This window comes from Sturnira hondurensis, unplaced genomic scaffold, assembly GCF_014824575.4.
Source record: "Sturnira hondurensis isolate 20B ecotype Veracruz unplaced genomic scaffold, ASM1482457v3 Scaffold0022201, whole genome shotgun sequence".
In the NCBI taxonomy this organism is placed as follows: Eukaryota; Metazoa; Chordata; class Mammalia; order Chiroptera; family Phyllostomidae; genus Sturnira; species Sturnira hondurensis.
In genome coordinates this window covers 5,170,672-5,197,241 of record NW_028094832.1, presented here as the reverse complement: position 1 = coordinate 5,197,241, position 26,570 = coordinate 5,170,672, and the positions used below count along the sequence as shown (strand labels likewise).

General features: G+C 43.4%; 1 protein-coding gene and 1 long non-coding RNA gene across 5 annotated transcripts in view; one reads left to right on the top strand and one right to left on the bottom strand.

Moving 5' to 3' along the window:
* Positions 1–19,046, bottom strand: part of HIVEP2 (HIVEP zinc finger 2) — a 182,688-nt gene extending 163,642 nt beyond the window's left edge. For all 3 annotated transcript variants that reach the window (XM_037034756.1, XM_037034757.1, XM_037034758.1), the window contains exon 1: positions 18,797–19,046. The gene's annotated coding sequence lies outside the window, so the exon portion shown is untranslated. The remainder of the gene's footprint in view (positions 1–18,796) is intronic.
* Positions 19,047–20,119: 1,073 nt separating this feature from the next.
* Positions 20,120–26,570, top strand: part of LOC118978933 (uncharacterized) — a 30,044-nt gene continuing 23,593 nt past the window's right edge. The window contains exons 1-2 of one of the 2 annotated variants that reach the window (XR_005064810.1): positions 20,120–20,524; positions 20,605–20,867. This is a non-coding gene — a long non-coding RNA (uncharacterized LOC118978933). Of the gene's footprint in view, positions 20,868–26,570 lie in introns of both variants that reach the window. The other variant, XR_005064809.1, reaches the window with a different exon arrangement.

The following is a 26,570-nucleotide window of genomic DNA, read 5'->3' as shown; positions in this document are numbered from 1 at the left end:
CTGTACTGTCTCGCTCCAGTGAGGTCAAAGGCGGCAAGAGGACAATCTTAGACATTTCCAAAGCGTATTTTATATGTTTCCACTATTAAAATACCCATTATACAACATATAAAATCCTTTTTATTCATTAAGTCCTTAATCTCAAGTGGCTAATATTAAAAAATCAGTCTCTTAATCTTTCAATCTTGTTCTTACTCAGTTTAATAACACACAAAACTTTTGGCACGAATGTTTTTTAAATGGAAATTACTCACTCACATAAAAATAATGGCGATATTTAAAGTTGCCTATATCCTATATTCCCAGTTTTCCATTTAGTTTCAAACCATAAACCAGATTATAACCATATGCTACTCCAGAGAAGCAGTGATTTAGGGTTCACAAGGGTTAAAACTAAGACCAGAAGGTATTGTATAACCATTTTTAAATTAGAAACTGAAAGACTTCATGTGTCCATAGCATTGTCAATTACAGAACAAGTTATAGATTCTGTTTTTCTCCTGGTGACTCAATGTTATAGATGTTACATTGTGCCAACATCTCTAGCAGCTGAACTAACCAATATTTCACCTCAGTACATGGAATTAAAATATTTAGGGTTTCACCAGTGTAGACCATGGACTTTGGGTGGTAAGGATAGGTAGATGTAGCTTCATCAGTTAACGAATGTGTCCCTTTGGTACAAGATTTTGATATTGGGGTAAGTTGGGGGAGAAGCATGGGAAATAACCATTTCACTCAATTTTGCTATGAACCTAAAACTTCTCTGAAAAATAAAGTCTATTTTAAAAATACCTGTTTAGGGTGTTCTAAGTATCATGATATTTACACTACGCACTGCATCATAACCTACAGATTCACAATAAATGAATCTTAAGAATGGACAAAGAATTCATTATCTGGATAGCTTTCATGAAATTCATCAACTGGGTCTACCCCTCTGTGATAAAAAAAATTACATGCTTTAAAATTTTTACTGAAAAAAATTTAAATGTACATTAAAAACAGTACCATTTCAAACATGTTAGTTGTCCTATCCAGTCATTCTACCTACAGGCAATATGAAAGGTGACTTTGCTTCCACTTAAAGTGATCCAAAGCCGTTGAGTACTTTTTCTGTTGTCTTATTTTCTAAATATCTGAATAAAACAATTGAGTATTTTATCACATAATAATATGTTAAACCTGCAGAGTTTATTATTGTTAACCACTTGTTTTACATATATTCCTATCCCCATTTTATCAAGAAATGGGCTCAGAAAACACAGGACTGGCATACATGTATGGATCTCCAAAGGGCTCCTTTTAATGTTGAAAAGAAATGCCAAAGCCTGCCCCTTTCCATATTCCAAAACTCAAAACTGAAACCAGGCCCTCAGCACTTCCCAGGACGCTCTAGGTTGGCCTGGTAGCCACTTCCTCTGCCTGTGAGCGCTGGGAGGGGCCTACGAAAGAATCACAGACAACTGCTTCGTCTTACTGAGCTTGAAAACAGCAATTTTTAAACTTCCTTAAACTGTACAAATTGTTATCTAAGGATTCTGGACTGTAAAAGTGGTACCTAAGTGTCCAATCCCAGGAAACACTGTAGACCGCTGTCAGCCTCCTGGGTGATCTCACACTAACTTTTTTCAGTGTCTTTTTTCTCTCCGTATCAATCATTAATTTATGCATTAAATCTCTGCGGTGATCCTTGTGTTTTCCACTAGAACATAATGTCACCTATTCCTTTCCATCATCTGCCAATGGTATACAATTAACTCTGACTGCACACACTGCAAGTGACTGCCCAAATACTATCGAAGCTCACGGAAAGTTTTATTCAAAATTCACACTCTCTGGTTTATACTTAATTGCTGGCGATGGCATTTGGAAAGGACAAAACAAGGATGAGTAAATATTATCCTATTTTATAATCATAATTTCAGACTAAATGAAATCAGTATTACCACAAATTTAGTATAAACTGCAATATAAAGACCAGTGTGATAGCAATGAAATAAATCAACCTGTGAAAAAAATACAAAATATAAGTCATAATAATAAAATGTGAAATCTTCAAGTTCCTGGTGCTATTTTCAAATGGATCTCTTTTATATCATGAAAGAGGACAAATAAACTATGAGAATAAAAGGATGTTTTGCAGGATAACATATTTTTACACTTCATCTTCAGAAATTGCCAGAAAAAATTTAAATGCTCAGATTTTATGCTTTCCAGTACATTGTGAGAGTGCACAGTTCCATCCCAGTGATATATATTCATTTCGTTCAACAGAAAGGACCGAGACTTGATGTTTCCCAAGGTAATCCTCTTAAAACTCATCATTTAATTCAGGATCGGTTTCACTTAGATGTGTAGTTACACCAGGAGAACGATGATATCGTGGATGGCTGCAGTAAGTCTCTGGGTCTCCACGTTTCTGAGATCCCAGTCTCTACAAGAACCTCCCTGTGTCTTAGATGACGCACAGTCTTTGCTGTAACTTGACTGTGAGAGGCTGACTGGCCTCACAAGCTGACATCTCCAAAAATGTTCAGAATGGCAGAGTAAGTTCTTACTCTTCTCTCACAAGAGCCAACATTGAGTTTTCTTCTTCTCAAATGAGCATTCCCCAGTCATCTGTCGTTTTTCCAGAAAACTGGCTCCCAAGAAGCACTCTTGGCAAAACCATCAGGGTGCCCTTCTTTCTCGGGGCCACAGTCTATTTCTACGCCACAGTGTAGGGCTGCAGTGTTCCTGGGGGGCCAGTTCTCCCCCAAACCAGAACCCAGCTCAAGAGTAAATATATGCAGTACAGTCAAGTGAAGATTATAGCTCACTGAGTGAACAGGGACAAAGACAGAAGTGTATTACACAGACACACGTATGCACACACATGAATAAAGAAAACTTTCATGAGAAACCTTACATGGTTTACAATCTTCAGTTCCAATAAGATCCTTTTTCTACTTCAGTACTTTCGAGCCCCATGATTTTATTTTTCTTACAAACTGCCCCCATAATGACCACTTTCTCTTTATTAAATGGCCCTTAGCACAAACTACTAGTGTTCCGATCCCTTCGAGCCTGGGTAACTACACAAAGTACAGCACCTGTTGCTAAGACAGTCCCCAGACCTACAGGTGGCTCGGACGCTGCCCAGTCCCTCCTCTAGATGACAAGAAGACCCACCATCACCTCATGCCTTCTGGCCTCTAGGTAAAAGCCAATACATTCTTCAAATGGGAGTGCATGTATATGGTACTCAGGGATTTCAGAGTACACTTCCTCTTTCAGTCTCCATCTACTTTTAATACTTCAGGATAGACCATCAATAAAGCCTAAATAATAGTAAATGCTCAGATGGCGTATAATCAACTGTTACTGAAACTCCAGAGTCCCCACAGGCATTAAAGTGTACTTAAAAATTAATGAACTGTATAAGTTATTTTATTACATTATTTTTGTATTCTCTCCTAGTCCTCACAAAGTCTTACCTATTTCTCTAGAAACTAAAAGCGTGACTAAATCTAAAATGTTACCTGCCACAGTGGTTATAAGTTCCAGATCAAAGTATCCACTGAGGAAATGATAACTTCTCTTTTGGTAACATATAATCATTAACTTTTAGCTATTGTATAATGTACTGCTTCTGCATATAGGTCCACCTGTTCTATGAAATATGTGTCCACCTTGGTATTCACCATCATTACTATTCATTACGTGGATTAATAAGCAACCTGCACAGGTAGATCACAAGAAGAGAGTTTTCTCATAGGTACTAAAATAGCTGATCTAAAGTAAAAGTATTTTTCAAAACTATCATTAAGATACAATAAAACTCATTGCATACTCTATCAGGTACGACACAGGTGGCATTCTTACAAGTGACACACCCACATAGAAACATTTCCCAAAGTTCCGTATCTCCACCATTAATCAACAGAAAATATAAACTGGAGAAAAGGTTAACCTATGCTACACTAAAATGGCCACCATCTGAGCTCACCTTGATGTTCAGTGTGGCATGTCATTTACATGGCCAAAGAGTAGTAAATGGAAAAGGTACTAATAACCGGCACAGGTAGGAGGATAACAGCATGTCTGTCAGCAATATATTCACTTTACCTCTATCATTTAGTCAGTATCCTTGAAACTGCTGGGCGTCTGGGAAAAAGAAAGTAATAATAATATCTAATTCAAAACCACTAGGTCTTACAAGCAAAATACACATCCTTCATACTCTTTATAACTAAAATATAATTTATGCATTGAAGTTTGCACATATCTTTCACTCATTTTATTTTATTTAACAATGTTTTATAAAACATATGGAAATGCCAAAATCAGGGACCAAGTTTTTGATGTGTTACATACAGCACGTGTGTCCATCATTATGTATTGTTTTAGGTACAAACTCTTTAAGCTGGAATACAAGTCCTTAGACAACATATCCCGGACATTGTAAGTTGTTTTTTTTTTTTAAAGATTTTATTTATTTATTTATTTTTAGAGGGGAAGGAGAGAGGGAGAGAAACATCAATGTATGGTTGCCTTTCGTGCGTCCCCTGCTGGGAGTTAGCCTGCAAGGAACCAGCCTGCAACCCAGGCATGTGCCCTGACTGGGAATCGAACCGCGATCGTCTGGTTTGCAGGCCCGCGCTCAATCCACTGAGCTACGCCAGCCAGGGCCAGTTTTTTTAACAACATTCACTTGCTATGCCCTCACATAACTTGCTGCTCTGAAAACACTCTTGACACTTTGCCATGTTGGTACCTATCAAAATCAAAGCCTGTCTGAAGCAGCCCCCCCCCTCTACTATGAATCTTTTGAGATCTCATCAGCCAGGAGTGACTTTATGCCTCATATATGCATCTCTTGTGGTATTTAAAATGCTGCATTTAATTATAGCTCCCCTTGCACAGTTCTTTGCTTTAATATAGTAAATTATGAAAGTTTGATATTGAAAATAGTGAAGCGCTGTTCTTTGTATCTTACATTCTATTTCTATCTCTATTGTATTCTGTATTCCTGTATATCTTACACATGCCAGAACCTCAATAACTACATTTGTTAAAATGGATTCATATTATATTATTATACATTCCAACTCTGTTCCAGCTGTAAAAGTCTCAGCAAGCACGTCTACGCCTTTCAATAAAACATTTCTAAACCAGCTGGCAAGAGGCTATGTTCTGAAGAGTAACCGGAGATAAGCAATTTATTTTTTTAGGACTCACAGCAAACATAGCCTGGAGTAAATTTCAGACATGAACAGCCTGATGCCTGAAGAAAATAATAAAATAAAAATGAAAACTACATAATAAAAGGTATTGTTGAAGGAGCTATGAATAGTTAGCCTGGAGAAAAGAATATTGAAGGGGAACACAAGCACTACCTTTAAATAATTGTAGGACTGTCCTGCAAGCCAACGAGCCAACTCATTCTAGATAACCGCAGAACACTCTACTGCTGATAGACTGAAGCCTCCGGGAGTGGAAGAGGCCTCCCTAAGAACGGAGGAGGTGTTTGAGCAGGGACTGAATGCCGGCACTCCTCAGTGATCTGTCTTGAGTGATTTCTCCTCACTCGGCTGGGGATTAACCGGTGCCTCCAATGGTTTTCTCTAATCCTGCAATTCTAAGAAAGATGTTACACCGGAAGTGTCCTGTCACCATCTGACAAATCACTATAGCAGATCCTACACCTAAGCAAGTTAATCAGCACCATTTAAGAGATGCCCTAAATAAGTCATCACTGTAGGACTATAAATTGTATCAGAGTGACAGGTAAAAGTAAAACTTCTCCTAAATGCTAAATTGATACTAAGGATGCAGCCTGCTCAAAGCCAAGATCTGACCCCTCTGGGAAAAAGCACTGAGAAAGTTTATACTGACTGAGGAAGCAAACCATCTGCATATTCCAAAAGAACCTCAGGATCCCATTTCTATCTCAAAAAATATTTTCAAGAAATATTTACACACCAGTGATAAGAACAATAGCTTGATTTACACAACTGTGTATGGTAGAAATTTTCTTAGGAAATTTAAACCAAAACCAATGGACTTGCCCTGGCTGGTATAGCTCAATGGATTGAGCGCGGGCCTGTGAACCAGAGGATCATGGTTCAATTCCCAGTCAGGGCACATGCCTGGGTTGCAGGCCAGTTCTCAGCAGGGGATGCACGAGAGGCAACCATACATTGATGCTTCTCTCCCTCTCTCCTTCCCTTCCTCTGTAAAGAGAAATAAAATCTTAAAAAAAAACCAATGGGCCTAAAGGAGATCACAAACGTTGACTATACCATTAGATATTGTTCACTTCTACAACTATCAGAGGGATTAATAGAGCAGGCAGCAAAGCCAGACCATATCTGTTACTAATTTCAAAATGCTTTCTATGTGATTCTCATTGCTCCCATCCTATAAGAACTATAAGAATAAAGAAAAAGAAAGACTAATTATCAGGGCACAATGAAACGTAACAGAGGGATAGCCTGAATCATTTTGAAAATCAGTAACAAGGCAAGCAACATATGACTAGGGTCAAGGGTTACCATCAGCAACTCGGGTGTCCTCTGCAGCCTGGTGTGGACCCTGGTGAGCACAGCCTCACAACAAAGACAGGCGACATATTTGAAATCCTCATTTTTTCCCACAAGTCTGTATTTCTCCCAACATTTTTCTCACAATATAAATTCTTGGAGTTACCAGCTACAATTTAAAATTTTGCAGATCTTCTAGTATTCTCCATCATAACTATTTCCAGGCATCACTAGGTTTAACATTAGCAAACGCCTACCAAACACAGCCAACAACCAACTGATGACTAGACAGAGTTAGAGTTTGTCCATCAGAAAAGCTAATCTCTACATTTAGCATCCAATTATTTTCTGTATTCTCTACTGTCAGGTGATTTACTTTAAAAGGTCATTTTGAATATTCTCAGGCACTTGGCCCTTTTTAAAAGCTACATTTGACTGAATCTTCATGAACATGACTGAGGTCATTGACAAGTAAACAGATGACAAATGAGTAAACAAATGACTTCGGATTCCTGTTCTTTTGCTTAAATATACAAGTATAGCTATCTCGAAATTCTGTTATGCGTGTGCATTAGTGACTACACAAAATGTAAATGCACCAAAGTTTATTACAACAAGGTGTAGAGCTGCTGGCCATCATCTTCCTGAAAACAATTGCATGTGCCTGTAATAAGTTGCATCAATAGCAGTCAATTATCTCAAGAACACTCTACTCACCCTCGTCACAAAAGTATTGCTGTGTATCAGATTTTGTTTCAACAACTGAATTATTCTCCAACTCAGTGTTGCTTCACAACCTAAAAATAGCCACTCCAATTCTCTTGTGTGTTACCCTCCTGTTCCCAGGAGGTAAGGTATTGCTCTAAACAATGCTTCGGTTTTACAGATGAAGACACAATGAAACATAACCGAGGTACAGCTACTTCTCCTGCATCATTTTGAAAGTCAGTAACAAGGCAAGCAACATACCACCAGGGTCAAGGTTTAGCATCAGCTAAACTCAGGTGTCTTCTGCAACCCTGGAGAGGAGCCTATCAAGCACAGCCTCACAACAAGGACAGAAAAGATATTTGAAATTCTCACTTTGTCCCTGAAGTCTGTATTTCTCCCAACATAAACTTTGACACATGGCAAGCACACTGAATGACAAGAAAATGCTCCGAATGCTCAGAACCCTGGATTTTGCCCTTGCTTACAGAAACGGAAGTTATTCAAAATGTAAGCACCGGGAGAAGAAAAACGAAGTTCGGTCGTCGTTCCACGGATAATTCAGAGCTGAACTTCCCCTGACCTGTCCGTCAAGTGCTGGACCAGCCAGCAGCATCATTCCACAGGGCACTGCTGAGTTGCAGAGATCTCCTCGCCAGCTTCAAGTGAGAGGACAAGAGTCACCCCTCAAGCTTTCACTCCCTCGTCATTCTTTGCTCTCCAGACAAGGGTACATAATGGAAAAAAGGAACACATTCCCTCTCTCTGATGAATTTATCCGAGCGGGCCCACCAGGAAACAACCCTTCCTCGAACCCAGCAGGGACCACTTTCACACAGCTTTCCTTTTCAGAGGACCCTGAACAAAACGTGGCCAAAGAGGACTTCCCCCCATGAAAGAATCCCAGCTCAACTGTAAACTTCCCTATCCAACTGAAGGAAAAAAATGAGCTCAAGATGGCCCCAGCTGTTCACGTGCTGGAAAATCAAACGGGAAGTGCAGAGGCCAGGGAGGCCTTGGCTAGGACTCTAAGAAGTGGTTGTGCCTGCTGAGTGGGTGGTTGAGGAGGCAGTTTCCTGGACGACTTCTTACAAAGCTGAAGAAACACGTAGGAGGGAGCAGGTGAATGGACTGCGGCTACAGGAGTGAGGACTAACCTGGACTTCATCCGTCTTTTGTTTCTGATGACTGCCCCCCCATCTCATACCGGATCAAATTGTTCTCACCATTTAGGCTGAAGCGAGTTGTGAATTATGACTTTAAACATCCACCAGATATCTATCGCATGCCCACTGGCTAACATGCACAGTGTTGCCCACATGGTCTGTGACAGTATAAACCATCACAACCCAATATATGTTTTACAACAAAAATTATCTGTAAAAATCATTGAAATAAGACTAAAAATATGCATTCCAATATACATTGTGGCAATTGTGTCATTTCAACTACTTATAACTGCCTTTTACAATAAGATGTGTCTCTGTAAAGCATTTTCTCTTCTCCCCTATAAAACGGTCACAAGGGCCTGATTCTACAGGTTATAAAGAGCTGTAATCCTGAACCGCAAAGAGAAATTTTTAAAAAACTAATGCTATAATACTGACTTATGTAAAAACAGTTGCTCTTCAACACTATCTTACTATGAAAAATATAGATGTAGATATAATAAATGGGATATTTTCACTAGTGATTCACTAAGCCTCGCACTGCTTCTAGAGACCCAATATAAAAACACTGGAAAGTAATGCAAGGACTGAATTTGGCCTAAAAAAGTTTCTACATTAGTCCAAAGAATGTAAAGGCCATATGGGCAGGGTTTTATGTATTCATTTGTTTTCACCAGTTTGTTCAGATAAATCTCCAGCATTTGAAATAGCACCTCTGTAGAACAGGTGCTTAGTACACCTTTGTCTGGTTAGTAAATGTCTGTTTAAAAGTCAGCGGTCCCAAGGACACTCCAGTTGTGTCTCCTAAGCACACCCAAGGCCCCATAAGGAACGCTGGTTCCCCTGTTCTTGAGATTGACATAGTTCAACTTGGATAAGTCAGGCCCCAGAGGCTATTTTTAGACCAAAAACTCCAGAAGGATGAGCCGCAGAGAACCAGAGAATTCAGTTCATTTCACTACTACAGCACTGGCTGAACTCAGTGAGAAATACCCCAAACTGTAACTGGTATTTCCATTTGTTAACTGTTGAAAAATGTGCATTCTGGTATCATTTCTTAAACCAATTTCAATCAAGATATTAACAGACCATTTGAAAACATATACAACAATTGGGATTCTTTTGTGTTTTTCTTTTGGTCTAACCCCTTCCTAACAATAATTACAGCTACCAGGTGTTACACATTTACAAGTAAATGTGTACAATGTTACACGCTTACAACTACACATTTACCCATCAGATGCATACACACATTCTCATAAAAATTTTGCAATGATCCTTTAAAAGATATTATCACCCTCACTTTGTCACCTCCAGGATCGACTTTCCTAAACTCCCCCAGCTGCCAGTGGAGTTGGAATCCATCCTGTTCTGTCTGACTTCAAATCTAGGCTCTTAGGTCCTAGGTTACCCATGTATATCATCATCAGATGTGCATCAACCACTAGGGGAAATCACTGTGCAAAATGATTTTAAAAAGCAGTTGACAATATAATTTTTGAAATAATTTCAATGTTTAACAATTGCTTAGGCTGCATGGAATGATGGAATAGTGAAAAGACCAAATGGTTTTGAAGCCAACAGCCCTGAGTTCAAATTCTGCTTCGCTATTGACTATCAGAGTGTCCCTGCAAAGACCATTTAACCTTTCTGAATCTCATCTCCTAAGTGTACACATGAAAATAAAATACCAAATATTAGTGGGGTTGTTGTTGAGAGTGCCTGGTATGAAGCCTGGCACAAACTGCCTGCTCCTTAAGCCTAAACTCCCTCCCCTCTAACGGATTTTCTAAATTGGCACTGCGCTGATTTTTTAAAGTGTTTAGTTCATCCTTGTAATACCATAATTACAGAATATAATGACACTGCATTCTCTAGAACTACAAAGTACAATTTATAAACTGATAGAATATGAGTTGGAAGAGGCTTTAGAAGCCATCTGTTCCGATCCTTTCCCTTACCGAATGAAGTCCAGAGCGTTTAAATGCCTTGTTTCCAAATTTTTACAGAAAGTTCAGTGCAAAGACACCACTAGACCGTCTGCGCCTCCACTCCTCTCCAAGTCTACCCCCAGTTCGTGCCTCACATTACACAGGCATGGTAATGCATGTAATTTTCAGACAATTAAGCAGTATAAAATAACCTCAGTTTAATTGCATCCAATTAACAAGCCAAATTAGTGTTTCATATGTACACTATTAAATGAGTTGTCCGGCTTCCAAAAGAAATAAAACACTGTTTCAAATGAATCTAGCACTTTAGTGAACAAAGCTCCTCACAATTTAAATGACCTTTCCTATAATCTTCTTTATATGGAGTTAGGCCTAATCTCCATTTTAAAAGAAATATTGTACTTTCTGCACTACGAGGATGAGAATTTAGGCTGCATTTCAAGTATCAAAAGTTTCTTCCTCATGGAACACATATTTTCTATATGTGTGTGCGCGTGTGTGCATGCCTCCCCACAAATGCATGTCTGCAGATCACTAATTAAATACAAATGAGGGTGTGTCTACATTTGCCTACTGCCTTGTTTCAAAAGTCCCACCTTTTTGTTGGGCTTCTGAAATCAAGCAAATCTGCCACAATGCAAATAATAAGAGCTTCACTGACCTCCTGCTTTCTTTTTCAGAGAAAATGAAACCGTCAAATAAATCACTATCCAAAAAAAAAAAAAAAAAGAGCAATGCCTTTCAATACACTGCACTACGCTAACTGTCCAGTATTGTCATGATTTAGGTAGAATTGGGCATCAGTTAAAAAGTGGTATTCTAAAGCCCTGGCTGGCATAGCTCAGTGGACTGAGCTTGGGCCTGGGAACCAGAAGATTGCAGTTCCATTCCCAGTCAGGGCACATACTTGGATTGCAGGCCAGTTCCTGGCAGGGGTCACACGACACATTGTGTGTCCTCGGCAAAGGCAACCATACATTCATATTTCTCTCCCTCTCTCCTTCCCTTCCCCTCTAAAGACAAATAAATAAAATCTTTAAAAAAGAGGACATCTTTAAAAAAATGGTATTTTAATGAACCATGAAATGAATCACGTATACTTGCCTTAAAATATTTATACCTAAAAATGTAAATACCTCATAATCTTAAGTATAACCATTTTTATAAGCCAGTGTTTGATAGTCAAATTACTATAAATATTTATGAGTATGGTCTAGAGTAAGAAGTTTTATAGTGGATTGAACTAGTAATTCAATGTAGTTCAAATTGACAATGTGCCGTTCTTACTTGACCATGTTTACCAAAACATTTTTATCACTTTTTATTTATCATGTTTAAGATGTCCATTCACAGAAGAGAACTCAAATTGTCACGCAGTAGTGTTAACTTATATTACTCCTCTTTTGGGTGTTGTAGCAACTTAACTGTCTCCTTGTTGCCAAGATATCCATCCTATATATGCTTATCATCTTTCTAAACACACACATGATAGCATCACTCCTCTGCTCAAAATCTGAAGTGAAGCCCAGCTTTCTCATAGGATCCGGAACCAATGTCCCTTCGCAGGTTCACCTACTTTTTCACTCTCCTGGCACCACAGCTAGGCCCCACACTTCCCTTTCATAGAATTTGTCAAAACTCTACTCAAGCTTCAAGGTCCCCAGTGAAAAATCACTTCTTCCCACAAAGACTCTCTGATCTTTCTGGTTGGAAGAAAGCATGCCTCCATTCATATTCTACTTGCACTTGCAAGTTGTCATCAAGTTTACTTATAAGCCACATGTCTTCTCTACATTGTAAAATTCTTCCAGTTGGAGATCACTATCCTTCTACTTCCCAGTTGCTCATTCTGACCCAAGTCTGACTCAAGAGCCCAAGGTTGGAACTCCTACATAAGCTGACTCCATTTGCCCACCTAAAGTGAGTTTTACACATGACATAAATTTTAAAACAGGGAGCAAGTTAATTAAATGATACAGCCGACAAAATGGAATGAGTCCTAAAGTACATAAAGGAATGTTATTTTCACTAACTTCTTTTTCTACTCGTTTTCTTCATCATCTTTCGTTACTCCTCTAAACACATGGACAGTGAAAAATAGGATCTAAAGTTTTCTAAAGGTCTTGGTATTTGAAATCCTGTAGAGAAATTATCTGGGGAATTGAATGTTTCACCATCTAGAAATGGAGATCCCGCTCATGTAGGTCCCCAAAGATTAATCTGCTCCTTCACACGGAGACCTTGTAAGAATTTTTCAATTGGTAAGAAATCAACTAAATCAATAATACTGGCCAATTAACCAGAGCCCCAAATAAGTATTTTTTTAAAGTGAAATGATTGTCCTGGCTGGTGTAGCTCAGTGGATTGAGCGTGGGCTGCAAACCAAAGGGTCTCGGCTTCGGTTCCCAGTCAGGGCACATGCCTGGGTTATGGGCCAGGTCCCCAGTGGGGGGCAATGTGAGAGGCAACCACACATTGATGTTTCTTTCTCTCTTTCTCCCTCCTTCCCCTCTGTCTAAAAATAAATAAATACAATACTTTTTAAAAAGTGAAATTATTTATTATTAAAAAAGTTATCTGCAACAGCCGACCTACCACCAACACCCTCCAACCGAAGTCAGCACAGGAATCCTAACAGATTTCTAGCAGACCAGGAAGCACTGATGTGGAAGTCATGTGATGTGATGCGTGTTACACATACATCAGCCTCCTCAGACTTCTAAACCCTGCCCCCTAAATCCCACCCCCAACGATCAGTCTCTAACATGGCGAATAATAGGGTCATCATACACCCTCATTTGCAAACACCAGTCCCTCCTCCCCCAACCATTTAGGCCAGGTTAGATGGTCTTTCATGCGGTCAACCTGCCCACACGGTCTGGCTTCACCTTGCATCACCGCCCTTTTTATCTGCGCTCCAGCCTCACTGGCTGGCCATCAACTCCTCAGAACACTGTCCATCCCCCAGTCTGATGCCCTGCTCCCCCTGAGAATAATACTCTCCCCCTCTTCTCTCTCACCTTTTTTCTACTTGGCTTTTATTTTGCAGTCTTACCTCAAACATCAGCTCCTCAGAGAGGTCTCTTGTTCAGTCCCAAGACAGCAGTGCTACACCCCTTGTTATAACACTCCTTTACATTTCTTCCACAGGACTTATAACCAGTGTGGCCTTACCTATATTAGTCCATGATATTATTTATATCTGTCAACCCCACTAGATTACACATTCCTTTTCTGGTCTAGATCATAATTACACCCTTGGTGTCTAGCACTCAGCCTGACCCATAATAAATACTTGTTGAATAAAAGGATGAAAAAATATATTCATCGATGATGACTGAGGCCCATGTCACAGGGCCCTAAAGAATGGAAGATTATATGTGAGTCAAAGTCAAAGCTGCTGGCTGGCCTCTGAGTACTTCCTGACTCAGGAGGGGACTCAGAAGGGGCAGGCCAACCTCTACCTGCTTTCTACCCAGACTCAACTTCAGGCATGCAAACATCACTTTCATCTCTTCCCTCCAAAGCACTTTCTTGAAATGTTCCTGAATATGCCTAGACTTCAAATTTTAACCTGATAGGAAATCTAAAGTTATGAACCCTTACAGAATAGATCACATCATAGTTAATAACTAAATGACTTACGACACACATTATCGGGAAGTTCTGATTCCCTTCCAAATGCAGTCTTGAAGATAGGACAGTCCTGTGTCTCTCTTTCTGTTAGTGTCCATAGTCCGCCTCAGCTGCCAACGACTGCACACACCCAGTAAGCCATGTCATTATCCTCTTGTACATAAAGACTTGAGAGTTGCATCACAATAATAGATTAAGTGCTTAAAACATTTTTTCCAAATTACTCAGGGCCATCTCGTAGCTACAAAAACTGATTTATAACCTCCTTTTTGTTAGCATTACCATAACAGCACATAGTAAGCGACGCTTTTGATTGCGATCAACTATCAGGAGCAAACAGAAAATTATATTATTTATACAACTTCAAATACACACAATCTTATTTGCATAAAGTTTTCCCATTGTCTCTCAATCCTCTGTGTTCACCCACAGCTTCAAACACTGGGGACCCTCACAGGAACGACTCCTGAAGTTTTTACTCAAGATTAATAAAGGCTTTACCTAGGTAGTTATAGCAAACCCACACATGCTGGACAGTTTGAAGTTCCCTGAAACCTGAAGTTCATTGAGCTGAGTTAGCAAACTTTCTCTGCTCCTTTCTAAACATCACTTTAAAAAGTGGTAACACTTTTACACCAGTTTCAGCCAAAATATGGATTCACAAAGAATTTGCAGGTAAATCCACTAACTGGAAACTCATCACTTAAACTGTGAACCATTTCTCCACCTGCAGGTCTACCGCACGGACCAACAGAGCTCACAGCCGCTGATGCCGACTGTGAATCAAAACACGAAATCGGTGTTTACGTTGAAGACTTAGGTGTGGAGCAGCCTGTTGGATACAAAACCATCCATCCAGTGGATCTTAGCCAATTTTTCCTTATTATAATAGTTACCACATCTGGCAATAAATTATCGTATGTCCTATGGTTTACACTTTTATTTATGCCACATAACATGTTCAATAAGTCTTTAAAACCACTTTTCCTATGTTGAAGCTTTCTGGGCAACTGCAGCTAATAATTAGTAACAAAAAATCTAAAACCAACCTAGAATACTCATTATTTGTTAATGCTGCTATTAAGATAAGCCCTACTTTAAAAGAAACAGGCAACTTCTTAAACAGAGGTTTTTCATTTTAAATTGAAGAAGCATAAACGAGTCAACCCAGCTTCCTGAATCATGACGAAGGGCCAGAGGTTCAAGCAGACACACGCACCCTTACCCCACAAGGAACACCTGCACGCGTGATGTCTCTGTTTTGTTTTCATGGTGACAAGAACATCTGTAAACACATCTCAGGTAGAAGGAACTAGAGCCATCCAAAGACTGTGCTGGCTAATCTTTCAATGTAGCTAAACAGCATGATTTCATTATGGGATCATTTGCACGTGGTAAATCCCTTTCACAATCCACGTCTAGTAGAAATATAGAAATGTTATATCTGTTTTAATGGTATTTTCCCAGCAGCCTCTACATGGATCTAATCATTTAAAAATCACTTAAGTTTTTAATCAGCTAGCCATTTAAAAATCAGTTAAAATTTTACATTTTAATTTTAATTTCGATCATTAATATGCGTACACTCCTACAGTTACCCCCAAATCAAATTCCACATCAATTTAATCGTAAATACCTTTATATGAATATAAGCAGTCTCTAATAAAGCCAACCACATAAAATACAGTCACCGTAACAGAGATATGTGTGTGTGTGTGTATGTGTATGTCAATGAGCACATTCTGTTTTATTCCTCACCTATGTTGAAAGCAGGAAACTCAGACAATTTTCAAAAGATTCACCATAGCCATGTAACATATTTGTGTACATAGAAATGTACTGAACGTTTCACACCTAGTGGTAGGAAGGGATTATGACACTTGAAGCATACTACTATTATTAAGTGGAGGTCAGTAGATTCCTTTCACCTCAAAATACAGACGCAGAGTTCTCATCGTGACCCTTAGTGCACCACAGTAATTTTGTCTTAATAACGGAAATGATACCCATTTTCCTCACGGAGAGGGCATTTCTGTCTTAATAAACTATCTGGCCTATATCCTAAAAATCAAACCCAAACCCAATCTATGCATTACACAATTTACTTGATGAAATTTTTGCTTGGGCACTCTTATAAGGTGAAAAGCACAAGATATCTGTAAATCCTAATATATATGTAAGATGTATAAAATATACCTATATAGCATAATATAGGCAAATGTTTAAAATAAATTGCTGCACTCAAGGCCAAACATCACCAAAGGTTACCATATCACTGGAGGAAATGTTGCAAATACAGTTAAATGGCCTTTTTCTAGGAGGACAGATCACTGCAAATTTAATTAAAATGTATCTTATTAATATTTCAAATAATTTCTGGGCTTGATTACGCCACTACCAAAAAAATGTACTAAAGAAAAAAATCAATAGCCTTTGACCAGAGCTCTGAGTATGCTAGGGCAAAAGAAACAGTCCTCTTGTGAATTACCAAGGTCTTTGGGGGTAGGGGAGAGTACCGACATTCATTTGTAGGTAAACTATGAGTTATTTTTAAAATGGCAAAAAAAAAAGGAGGGAGGAAATCAGTTCAGATTTTCCATTGTAAGTGAAAGTACCGGAAACAAGCCTTTTTATGTTCATTTCAGGCCTAAGTAACTGTACAGAGAACAAGGCTTTCGCAATGTCAGTTGCCCACACTGCTTCCTGTGTGAATTCTAAACCATTACAGGTGTCCTAAGACCACCAGTGAAACCTATTACCAGAGGATTCCTCTGGTCCCCTCCCCGCAAAGCTACCCCTACAGGCCCGTACTCCGCACATATTACTGCCTGTCTCCTCCAGGTGTCTTTATTAAGGACCTTATCTTTTCTCTGCACTCCCCAAGTTCAAGTACCAGTCGCCCTCCGCGTGGCACGTAAAAGCTTTCTCATAAGAGAGGTGTAGTTCCTGCAGTTCTTTTTAGTTAGATGCTTTCAACTCAGACAGGAGAAAAGCCACTTGAAGAAAACCTGCTTTCCTCTCCAGCTTTTGCCCGCTGGGACCACGTTCCCCCCCGCCCCTCCAAGAAAAACACAAGCGCACGCTTCCTGACCTTCTATCCCCTCATCCAATTTGGGCTTGGAGGGTTGGGGTCGCAATTTCTCTGCTGCACTGGATGTGTTATGTAAGAGGGACAGAACGCGGGAGGCACATGCGTATAAAGCGCATCGATCTGTGATACCAGCTGAGGTGGCAGCGCTGATCTGGAGTCTCCCCCCACCAATACGACAGACATACCACACACTCACTCATCACCCCTTCCCACCCACCCACCCACCCACCTCCACAGCAATGTTTTCCTGTCTCACCCCTTCCAGCACCAGACGCACAGAATGGAAAGGCGGGGGGAGGGGTGAAGGGAGGTGAGAGGAGCAGCAGCAGCAGCACATCTGCTAAGATAGCAGCCGGCAGAGCCGCCGCGGCAGAGAGCCCCTCGTTAACCCCCTTCCTGTGGGTGCACGACGTCATGGAACATTCCCGGAACGGGCCAACGTTCCACCCACTTCAGGGAACAGACATAAAGGCGCAGACCCAGCTCCCCACCGTGCACAGTCCAAACACACATGTCCCTTCCCGGTCCCCGGGTAGACGCACAGACGAACATGCATGCAAACCGCTCCCACCGGTCTCCACGCGCCCCCGGCCAGCCTGCGCCGCCGGGAGCCGCTCTGCGGCCGGTGCACCCGCAAGGCGAGGGCGCCTCCGCCTGAACCTTCCATCGAGACAGTCCCCTCCTTCCTCGCTTCCTTCCTTCTCTCCTTCCTTCCTTCCTTCCTCCGCAGGAGAAAGGAGTCACTGAAATGCCAACAGCCAGTGCCTCCGCTGCGCTCTCTGGGCCGCAGGCCGGCGGCCCGGTCCTCGCGCCGCTCCCCAGCCCCCTACCCGCGCAGCGCGGCCGCGGCCCCCTCCCCCGCTACCTGGAGACTGGCGGCCGGCGGCCGCGGGAGCCGCAGCTGTAGCCCGGCGGTGCGCGCCGGTGCACGTCCCTCATTAGTAACCAGGCACATTCCTGCCTCCAGCTCTCGCGCGCGGCCCCCTCCCCCCCAGGACATTACGCAAAGCAGCCTCCCCTCTTCTGCATAGATCCGCGGCCAGGGTATTCCCCATATTTCCCAACGCGCTGGACCCCCCCTCCCGAGGTCTGCCCCCATCCCCGCCCCCTCCGACCCTCACCCTTGGGAAACCGGGAAGCAACGAGGGACGCGCGCCGGGAGGGGCGATGGAGTCCGGCGGAGGCTATTTCGGTATAAAGTGAAACAAGCTCCCCAACGCTCCGGGAGGCAGGAAAAACACGGCGCCGAGGCCACTTACCGAGCCGAGGAACCTACATTTATGCCGCTGTTTCCCAAATGCTCAGTCCGCCCTCCACGCGCCCCCGGGGTGCAGGCAGCACCCCAAAGTCGAGACGTGTAGGACTGATGTCAACGAGCCATGAAACCCTTCAAGTTGCTCCAGGGTCCTGGATGCCTCAACCTCCAAGACGCAACTTGGCCAAGACTTGTGCCACAGTGAACGGAGATGTTTTGGTGGAGACCCTCCTCCAGTGGGGAGAGACTGCGCTCCGCGGCGCCCCGCTCGCCTGCTCTCCACCCCCTCACCTCCAGCCCGCCTCCCGCCCGCCGCCCGCCTCCGGGCCGCAAGCCCCTCGGGCAGCTGTCAGATCTCGGCCGCCGCCGAGTGACAGGGGCGGGAGGAGGGCGCGACGCGGCGGCCCGAGACCGAGCGGGCGAGGGGGATCCTCGCAGCAGCAGCGGCAGCCGCTCACCTGGAAAGTCACCGCTGAGTAGGAGGAGGAGGACGGAGAGGAGGAAGAGGGAGAGAAGGTGGGGGAGGAAACCCCCCTGGTGCCCTTGTTCTCGCTGCCGCGGCGGCCGCTCCTCGCCCAGGCTGAGCGTGTCTGGTGGGGGGTGTCTGGTAGCATTTCCTTAAGGACACAGGGAGGGCGGGCGCGGAGGGAGGGAAGAGATCCTGACCGCCTGCCCAGGCTCCTCTTCCCTTTATTTATTTTTCTGACACTGTACGGAGACGGGCCGGGGCAGGGGCCGCGGGGCTCGGGAGGGAGCCGAGAGGCCGGGCCGCAGCAGTCCGCTTGTGGGAGCCGCGGCGGCCGCCTCCCCTCCCGGTCTGTGGACGCACCGGGTTATTCCTGGCAGCGCCTCCCCGAACAGAAGTTACTAGGAGGAGTGCGCGGCGAGGGCGGGCGGGGGGGAGAGGCGGAGGGAGGGAGGAAGAGGGAGAGACTCAGCCAGCGACGTCATCGGATCCCCCAGCGCGTCCCAGGGAGGGAGGCTGAACCAGAAAAACCAGTCTGGAGCCGGCCAGGGAGAGAGGGATGTGCTGCTGTGCGCGGGGCGACGGGGGGAGGGAGGCGGCCCGGAGGACCGGGCCGGGCCCCACTGCGGCCGCCCGGAGCGGAAAGATCGTGGCCGCGCTCCCGCTCGCTGGGATCCGGGAACTCCCTGGAGAGCGGGTTTCTACTTGTTCTGCAAAAAAAACACTTGGGCGTCTCTAGGAGCCTGAGAATTTCCTTTCGGGCTGTGGAAACCTCCTCCTCCCCCCACCCCCACCTATCACCCCCACTTTCCTTCTAATCATTCCGGGTCTTGCTAACAAACGGAATTATATAGTAATTAGTACTGTCATGATTTTGTCCGAGCACCTCTGATCCCTTGCGTCTCCCTCGTCCCCGCCTCTACTCACGGTTGTGTTATCAGTCAAGATAAACAAAATCTGACTGTAGGTAGCTCCTGGCAGCGCTTCTGGAGCTTTGCAAAGTGTTTTGACTAGCACTTTCCGTGCCCCTGCGAAAGCACGAACTTTTCTCGCGCTCGAAATGCCCCAATTGCCTTTCCTTGGGGTCACTCACCAGGGCGCCCTGGGCGCACCCAGCTCGGGCACTGCCGACCGCCCTCTCCGGAATGCTCAAACCGATTTGGGCAGCGGCTCGCGGAGCAGCTGCCGGTTTCCTGGCGGGCCGTGCTGGGACCCCGGGCGAGCCGCCTCCAGCAGTCTGCGCGCTCCGCTCTCCTCGGAAGGGACGCGGGTGAAATCACACCCAACGCGAGGAGAACGGGGCCGGAGGGCGGGGGAATCCCGGGCGAGTGGGGGCCGGAGCTCTGGGCTTCCTCCCCAGCGACACCCGGGGGACACCGGGACTCCCTCGAGCCGTTACCCTGCTTGTGTGGACTCGTGTGAACCCTCGGGGATGGTTCCCAGAAGGCCGTAGAGCAGCGAGCGGCAGCCAGGCGGGGCTAGCGCCGGGACCGCCTCCTCCGGGTGGTCTTCCCGCCGGGCAAGTACCGCGCGCCACCCTTCTCGGGAGTCGGAGCAGCCAGGCCAAGGCGAGCGGAACCCGGTGCCCCGGGCGCCGCGGGCCCCAGCGGCCCTACCCACCGCAGGCCAAGCCGCCGCCCTGCTAGGGGCGGAGTAAACAAGAGACGCAAGATTTGACCTGGCGCGACCCGGATTTCTGGCCGGGGTTCCCCCTGAGCAGGTGACTCCGTGGGAGGGGTGAAAATTAGTCTCTGGAATTCCGGGCCAAAGACATTAACTGTGGTTCTGCTTTTAAGGCAGGTATTTCACCAACTGGGGAATGCTTCGCGTCTCAAATTTCAGATTTCGCGGAAAAGGACCACATGTCGAGTCATATCAGATATTCCCTTCCCTTTTCAATAAAAACGAACTCATCAAAACGAATCAGCCCCTTTAATGTCTGTGAGAATAGCGCTGCTAGTTTCCTTTTTGTTTTGCCTCATATTTCACTTCGACCTGCGATCGCTGTATTTCTGCGGTCCCTATCTATCCAAAGCCGACATTGTCGTGAAGGACGACTGCAGGTAAAGCGATTGATACTTATTTCATGGGTATTTTTTCCAAAGGAGAACAATCTGAACAATGTGGAGTAAGTTTCCCTGTGTCTTTTTAGGTTGATCTCATTTAAATTCACGGCCTAATTCTGCTGAACTGGCTCCTTTCACTGTGTAAGTTCTTTATTGTTCAGCCCTTCTTAACTTGATGCACTTAATAAAAGTTCCCCCAATCATCATCATCTCTTAAATGTATGCTGTTGCATTCTTAAACGTCCATTTAAAACGCAAAACGCGATTTTTGAATTTTTTTAACTTCCAAACCCACCTGCCACATACTCCCACAGTCCATTTTATTTCATTGCTTATGGAGAAGATTAAGCAGTTTCTTTAAGAATTCAATTTTCCTTCAGCACACACAGCAGCTGCCCAAGCTCCCACAAAGTAAGTAAGGAAGTAGCAGGCAGCTTTGCTTCACTAGCACAAATGAATGTTGACATCTTAAATGCCTCTTTAAAAGACTAGATTGAATGGCGCCCTGTGACTGTTAGTACCTGTACTCAGGTACTTGGGCTACTAAAATAATTTTTAAAGCAAATATACATCTATTTTGATGACCTGAACCTACCACCAAAGAGGACCACCCCCCACAGACAATCTGTAGTCAAAGCTGGATTCTCCTTACCTTGTTCCAAAATCGTCAGGCTCTAAATAATATAACTTGAAGCAAGCTGATGCAGAAATAAAAAGATCTATGAGTATGTGTGAACTGGGTGACATCCCTCTACTGGGAAGAATCACTCTCCTTCAGATTCATGCATCCCTGTCTCCAGTCCCTAATGCTGCAACATGTCTGTCCACTTGCTTACTTCTAAGTGTCACAGTAATAAAAGAACTCCTCTTCCCAGACGTCCCCAGAAGACAAAACCAGCCTTGGGAAACTGTGCATTGGGCCCAAGGTGGCTCTAATGAAAGGGGGACTGTGTGGGCAGAGCTGACCTTGCGGGGCACCCAGAGGGGGCATCAACAACAATGAAGCAACTTCCGTTTTATTACTCATCTTTCCTATCACTGCTCACTTCAAAGGAAGGAAAAATCTAGTAGCCTTGGTAAAATAATTTCCACATGGCAGTATAGCGTTTTCTCAGTCAGAAATCACTTCAAACGGAAAGCACCTTCATTCAAAAAAAATTATCAAGTGCCTGCTATGTGCTAAAGATACTTAGGATACATCAGTGAACAAATCCCTGATTTCCCGGAGCTTGCGTACTAGCAGTGGGGGCCGGGAGCGGAGTAGAAACAGGATAGAAAACAAATATAAGAAATGAACAGCATGGAATTTGGGAAGTAAAAAGAGTTATGGGGAGGAGGACATGAAATAGGGTAAAGAACGTCTGAGGGGTGGGGTTTTGTGTTGCTGTACGAAATACAGAAGTCGGAATAGGGCTTGTTGAGAAGTAACATTTCTGCCAAGGCTTGAAGGAAACACTTGAGCACTGGGGATCATCTGAGGTGAAGAACTTTGCAGGTGGAAGGAACAGCTAGGACAAAGCTCTGCGGCCAGAGCAGACCTGCCCTGCTTGTAGACCTCAAGGGGAACAGTGTGACTGGAAGGGAACGCAACAGCCAGTGAATGGGGCAGCCTCCCAGGCCGCCCCCTAAGGACTTGCCTCGCTCAGGAAAAAGCTTGGTAAAGGACAGGTTTATGGACTTTGCCACCCAGTTCCTCTGAATCTGAATCTTTGTGGGCGCAGCAGTTTGCTCTTTTAACAGATACTGCAGTGGATTCTTAAGCATTCTGGAAAGCTCAAAATCTACTGCCATCTAGCATGTAGGCTGACAGACCCCGCAGGAAAACTGGGTACCTGGAAACCTGTGTTCCCAATAGGACTCATTCAGTTGCAAATTTAAATCTTCTCCTTCAACTAGCTGAAGGATCAAAGGGACTTCATTGACTCACAACTGGAAGAACTAAAGTTCCACTCAGCAAGATCCTGAAGCTCAGATGTTGTTGCCCTGGCTCAGTCTTTCTACCATTCTTGGATTTTCTCATCTCTCCCATTTGCGCTTCAGACAAACATTCTGCAGGGTGGTGGCAGGAGTCCCAAATTATCTTTTCTTCTACTTGAGCAACACCAGTGGAAAAAGATCTCTTTCCCAGATAGCTCAGGCTGCCTTCATCACGTCCTTACACCTGAGCCAATCACTGGACTTGGGGAATGGGGTGGTCTGATTGGTCCAAACCTGGGCATGGAGTGCAGGGTGGGCTTGGAGGGAAGGGCAGTTCCCAAAAGAGAAAAAGAGGAGCTGTGTAGGACGTTGGATGGGGTGTCCACTGTAGCCGTTAAGTTTTTGGCCTCAATTGGTTTCTCAATTTTTTTGAAGTTAAGGGGTTGACTAAGGTCAAGTGCCTGATTCCTTATGATTGTAAACACTTTATAAATCTCTGTAATAAGTCCCTCTGTACAACTGTGCCAAATAAATTAACTGGCATGTCATCCCTACAAATAATATGCAGTACTAAAATATAGAATGATATATGAGTATTAAAGGGGTTATATACTGTGAGATTCACATGAATAAATGGAGCATAGCTTTGGGTCTTGGTAAAAAGGGGTGATTTAGAACTGCCCTCTGATGGACTTCCCACTTCCTACTCATCCACAGTAGTTGGTATATAGAGAAAAATTAAGCCAAGTCATGATTTTTGTGGTGTGAAGAATACTTGGGTCTCCAGAAATTAGTTAAGGAAAAGAATTTTGAAGGAAAATCTTCCTGTCTGTTAAATTGTTGATAGTATGTAAGTCAAACACGCTAATGTAAACCAGGTTCTTTATTCCATTATAACCTCCTTCAATAGAAAAGTGAAGGGAGGGAGTGGTAAGTAAGGACCAGCCCGAGTCACACTTACTGAGATTCGAAGTGATATCTGTTAGGACTGAATGATGAGGTGCTCATCCTCCTAGCTTTCACAGAATGCGGGGAGCTCAAAGACACCCAACCAACTACGCGTCACCTCTTACTCCCAGAACTTCTGTAGGTATTTTCCAAAGACCACCCACAGTATCATCTCTTGAAACACTGATTTAAATGTTGGGGCTGCCCCCTAAACTTATAAAATCAGAATCCTCAAGATTAGGGCCTGGGAAACTCCATGGTGAAAAAGATACCTCCCGTGACTCCGGTTCTCATTAAAACTTGAGAAATATTGCTTTTACACTTTCCCCCCTAAGATCCCCCCTACTTTCTCCTCTATCATATTTCTCAGGTCTCTTATGGCAAACTGGCCCTTTTTATTCTTCAAAGACTTTCTTATGATGGTAGTTTTACTCAGATTCATCTGTGTAAAAATATATTAGGAAAATAAAAGCCCCAGAGGAGTAGAGACAAAGGAATTCTGGAGCACAGAATTAGAAATTACAGGGGACAGAAGGGTGAGGGAGAGATGAGTTAGTGGGGATGAAAAGGATGCAAACAAACCTCCAATACTTTTCTGATTTAGTTTTTTAGATTTTCTGGACTAGCTGAGTCAACAGTTTCTAAGAAAGAAACTGCACATTTCAGCAGTACAACCTGCTAATGAAACTAGTTTCTTACATCCCAGAGAGTGAACTCGAGATATGCCCACTTCAGGTCTTTCTCCTGAGGGAGACTAGATCTCTGGTCTTTCCTGGAACACCTCTTAAGAGCAAAGAACAAAAATCAGATTAGAAAAGAATCCGTAGTCGAAATAAACTCTGTCCAGGATTGCTGAGGCCTGAACTGCTCCCTTAGATGTAGGGGAACACAGGTTTACAATTCCATCATTAAGAACTCAGGAGCATCACCCTAGCCCATCCACCATCCTACTCTCTTCCATCACCCACCCCCCCACTCCAAAACAGGGTATAATAGAAATTCCTCCACTTAGCCGTCCCTGCTTGAGGTTAAGCCTCTGAACTACTGAAATCTTCCATTAACAATCCAAATATAAGTAGTGAGTTCATAATATCCTAAGCTCTTAATAAGTCATTAACTTCTTCTGAGAGATTAATTTGTTAGATTGCTTTTCCAGAGTGACAGCTAGCCTAGCACTCAGACTGATTTATCTTGTCAAAGTGTAAGATGGGGTGAGACAGAGAGATCCAAAGCTTGAGCAGGACCATTAAGGAGTACAATAGAGGCCTAGAAATTGGGCACAGACATATGGGGAAAGGATGTGGAAATAGGAAGTGAGACACAGACAAAGAAGCAGGGTGTCTGGCACCAAACTGAGGGTTCTTCCGCTCAGGGTTTGTGGACACGGCGTATAATGATATAGGCTTCTTAGGAGTGAGGTAGGTGGGTCTGTCTGCTCAGAGCACAGGTCCTGTCTCTGACGGTGAACTAACAGGAGACTTGCTTCCCCTTTCCAGGCCCTTCCACTTCCTCATCCAAAATACAATGGGATTCCTTAACGGTAATGAACTCTGCAAGTTAAACTGCGAATGATCCAGCAGGGTCAGGAGAGAAACAAAACATGAAGGTAGGGCCTGGCTGGTGTAGCTCAGCGGACTGAGTGCGGGCCTGAGAACCACACAATCACAGTTCGATTCCCAGTCAGGGCACATGCCTGGGTTGCAGGCCAGTTCCCAGCAGGGGACTCACGAGAGGCAACCATACATTGACATTTCACTCCTTCTCTCCTTTCCTTCCTCTCTAAAGACAAATAAATAAAATCTTAAAAAAAAAACATGAAGGTAGGAAGAGAGGAGAGCAGAACGGAGCAGAAGAGGGTAGAGAGCTCATCAGGGACCTTCATTTTCCCTCCCAAGCTCTTGGTGTGGTTTCTTAGGGCAAAATTTCAATTTCCAGTTTTAAGGAATAAAGGAGATAGAGATTTTGGTTTAACCCAATGCCATATAAATTTGACATTCTGTACGCTCAGAAACAAGAAGAGTTGTTTGTAATTATCAGCCTTAAAATATTTTGCGGAAAATATTTTTTAATTTAATTTAGCCAATGAGGTCTTTTATTGCTACCTTAAACTTTTAGGATTGCCAAGAACTGTGACTTGACCCATTCCCAATCAATCTTTTGGTGAGCTCTCTGGTAGATTTGACACTTTTTATATAGTGTTGAACCTGGAGTTAAGAGGAGAAAATAGAACAAAGTTAAATAGTTGTCACAAAGCTTGTGCAGTGATTCATACCCTTACCTAGAAATTTTATGTATAATAAGGTAGCAAGCTGACATGACAGTTAGAATTTTTTGAATTTAGGTAAACAAAATAAACAAATCGTAAGGATACAGCTCCATTAACTTTTGCGAATCTGTGTGTATTTGTGTAACCATTACTCTGGTCAAGATGAAGATTATTTTTAACACTCCAGAAATCTCCCTGGCACCCCTGCCTAGTGAATCAGTATTCTAAATTCAGTCTCCATAGATGTTACTGAATGACGATATCTGTCCACTCATCTATTTATCTATCTATCCCCAAAACTAATGCATCAAGTGCCCACACGCTGGGCACTGTTTTGTAGGTAGAGATACAGAGGTAAGCAAGGAAGATGAGGGCCTCGGAGCTCCGTGGGGCTTTGCTGGGGAATTGATAGTAATCGAATTAACAAATAAGACCATTTCATATCATGAAAAATAAAACAAGATAACTGATAAACAAGATAACTGATAATTGATAGTAATCAAATTAACAAATAAGACCATTTCATATCATGAAAAATAAAACAAGATAACTGGGGCAGCAGCACAACT